Raw genomic sequence first — 3,930 nt, 5'->3', positions numbered from 1 at the left:
AATTGAATTTCAATGATTGTCTAATTTTGTGTCACATGTCTTATTTAAAGTTTTTAAAATTTTTGTTCTAGGTAAGTTAATGAGGTGCAAAAGATGAATGCTCTAATATAAATAAATTATCAAAAACTCAATAAATAAAAAAATAAAAAAATAAAAAAACAAAGAGTAAACTCATATGTATATCCAAAAGCAATTAAAATTAAAAAAAATAAAAATAAGAGAGAGAGAGAGAGAGAGAGTATAATTTGAATCTATATATGTGTGTAATTGTAATTTTTTTTTTAATTGTACTATGCATATGCATGGGTTATACACTAGTTATGCTATAATATATGTATAACATTCTTCAAAATTATGTATAACATTCTTCAAAACTATCTTATATAAAACATTATCATATTATTCGTGTATCATAGGGGTAACTTACTAGTTATAATCTAAAATAAAATTTTAATTGGAATTTAGTTGTGCGCCATGTGTCCCATTTAATTTTTAATTTTTGTACCAAGTGAATTATTGGGTGTAAAAATTAAAAAGTCCAAATCCAATTAGATTCTAAATTGGATTTCAATTGGAGTCCATTTTGCGCCACGTGTCCATCTCATCTATATATCTATATCTATTCTATATATTACTAAAAGCTGAAGCGTAGCATTTAATGTTGCTACACTCACATTGAGCCAGGTCAACAGCCATGTCATTCCCATCATCTTTTCTAAATTTACCCTACAATTTTAAAATAATTTTTTAAAATTTTAAAATACTAATAAAACTAAAATTATTTCCTGCCTATCTCCACCATAAAGCTCACTTCTTTTAAATTTAATTCCACAAGCCCACCTCTTCTAAATTAAATTCTAACTTAAAGCCCAAACCCAAACCTTCTAAACTGAAAACCCTTTGAAAATCACGATTACAACCTCTTGAATTTCCTTCCCTTTTGTTTCTCACGTGTTCCTTTCCCTTGCCCACCTTCTAACAACAATTTTCTCACGCAAACTGTGTGACTTCCCCTTCCCCACATTCTAACCACAGGCTTCTTATGCAAAACATGTTCATTCCCCTTCCCCACCTTCTAACAGTAGCCTCTATGTCTTCCTTACTCCTTTCCTCATAGTTTATAAATACTGACAGAAGCTGGATACTTCAGTTCAGGTATCTCTAAATCCCAGTTTGTTTTCTGCTCTATTCTTTTTGCTTGATTGCTTGATGTTTTTATTCCCTTCTTACATTTTGTTACTGCCTGCTGCCTCTTGAGTGTTGTGATGCGACTTAGATTAATTCGTGTAGTATGTGCAAAATAAGGCAATATTGTTGTAGCTAAAACAATTTTATGTGTTTGTGTCAATGTAGATTTAATGGATTTGGTTATATACTTATATTTTGGTCGGACTAATATTGAATTAGGTGTTTGGGTTAAATTTGATTTTGATTAAGGAATATGGGTAAAAATGCTTTAAGTTTGGGGCATTCGAGTTAAACTAGGGATTGGGTTTTTATTTTAACATGGGATGTGGAGTGTTGTGTGTGTGTGTGTGTGTGTGTGTGTGTTTTTTTTTTTTTGGGTGGGAATGTTTCTTTTTAATCTATATGAGGGAGTGTATTTCCATGGCATTGGAGTGTTCTTTTTATAATCTAAACGTGGGAGTGTAGAATTGTGGCTATGTGGGAGTGCCCTTTTTTTTTTTGTTTTAATCTTAATGTGGTAGTGTTTTTGGTTTTAATCTTAATGTGGTAGTGTTTTTGGTTTTAGCCTAGGTTGGCATTTACATTGTCTGAGGATTCTGCCTCTCAACCCATTCACAAGGTTTAGGTTGGCATTTACAATGTCTGAATATTGGTCGTATACACCATTTTCGACATGCCGTCAAATCAGTGATTGAGACAGATCAAGTTTTAGGGACTAAGACAATTTCATTGGTGAAACGCTATGTTGTTTTCACTTAATGGGTTTTGGCCAGGATCATATAGGCATCGGGTAGATGATATAGTGTGTTGACTTTTGTTTTTGATTTTTCTATCACTCTTGCTCTGCCTTAGCATGCCGTTTGATTTCATTGGGGTTGCTCTACATTGCTTTTTTGTTTAATTTCATTGCCTTGTGTTGCTTTTGCTTTTTTGCCATTTACTCTCTACAATTCTCATGTTACCCCATGTGTGGGTTCACTCCCTGTTGTTTTGTTTTTTCCCTTAATCATAACATAAGAATATGCATTATTTAGAATTGATGGAGGACTCGAGTTCTAGCATATTTGGCAGTTTGATTGGTGGGGCATTATACAGTTAGGATAATAATTTTAATTACTTTGAATATCCATTGTTTGGTGGGAGAGATACTATTTATTTATAATAATTATATTAATATTAGTTTATCATTGTACAATGGTTTTTGATTTGTGGCTTAGCCAATTTTATATAAATTATTGTATTACTTTACTCAAACATATAAATTCCAGTTGCTGCATAAAAATAAGTAAATAAAGAAAATTCACAACTCCAAGAAAAACTCAGTGATGACACAATTTTTGCTCTAAGAAAATTGACTCTAAGAATGCTGAAATCAATCTAAACTACTCAAGTAAAAAATGAAAGAAGAGACAAAAGAGGGAAAAAAAAAAAATCCAACTGCTCAAACAAATGAGTTCTGTTTAAACTCTACTACTCTACTAACAGATGGATGAAAAGGAATTAGAATCAATGTGTTTAGAATATGCAACTACAACCAAAAGACAAACCAAAAAAAAAAAAAATTGAAACAATATTTTAAACAAGGAGATGTCAATAATGTTTAACATGAGTTAACTAATTATATATTTTGGACCTCAAATGCACTAATATGTGTATGTTAGATTACACGTAAATAATATAAACCCTGTTTTGAATTCTATAAAAATACTATATAGAAATAATATTTTTTTCTCATTTTTATTATTCTTTATATTAGACTTTGACTAGGAAGATTAATGAAAAGGTTGGGCAATGGAGTTATTCTTAGAAAGAGTATGTAAATCAGTTGTTTATCTGTATATTTAGCCATCTGATTCCATGAAATTTCAAGTTAAATGAGTCACAAGTGAAAGGAAAAGAGTTGAAAATATATGATAAATTTAAGAAACAAAGAAGACAAGAAATAGAGAAAATATACCTCTGCTTGGAAGAATTTTATTGTTTGCTTTTACCTCTTTGGGTGGTAAAGTAGATAGGTCGGTAAATAATGGTACAGGCCCATATGTTTTCCGTCTCAGTGACCAAAATTATCAAAGGATTGGGTCACTTCTTCGTGTTGAAGGGGAAAAACCTACATTCGCTCAACTCTATAATTATGATACAGATAATGAAATATGACATAGAATTAATGTAGTGATCAAGAAATATAAGAAAAATGATGTAAATCCTAATATTGCTGTTGGATTATTGGAAATGTTAGATAATTGTAACAAATTGGTGAAAGAACTTTGTGCATGATAAATCTCTCTTTCTTCCTCTGAAATCTGCTTATTTTATAGAGTTTACCTAGAAAGGTTTTTTTTTTTTTTTTTTTTTTTTTTAATGAAAGAATTTTGATTTTGTTAATTTTTAAATTTTGAGCAAGTTACTGGGGTTTTAGTACATACATTTTGCAGTTAGAATATTGTTTCAAATTTGGTGAATTTTGGGAATGTAATAGTGTGGAAATTTTATAAACTTTTATTCTAGGAAGCCAACTTGAGTCTAACAAGAAAGCATAAACAACTTAATCCAACATAAGGCCATGAACATCTAGGTAGTGTTGGCATGTTTTTGTTTCAATTCTTTTCCTTCCCCTAATATACTTTGTCGTTTGATTTGTTAGTTGAAATTGAAATAACACAATTTTCTTATTCTAGATGAAATTGTTTATGGATTTTTATTTTATGTATAGATTTCAATGCAACTAAAATCAATTCTTGC

Source organism: Quercus suber, unplaced genomic scaffold, assembly GCF_002906115.3.
Source record: "Quercus suber isolate HL8 unplaced genomic scaffold, Cork oak 2.0 scaffold_34, whole genome shotgun sequence".
NCBI classification, from domain to species: Eukaryota; Viridiplantae; Streptophyta; class Magnoliopsida; order Fagales; family Fagaceae; genus Quercus; species Quercus suber.
This window is presented reverse-complemented; position numbering follows the sequence as displayed.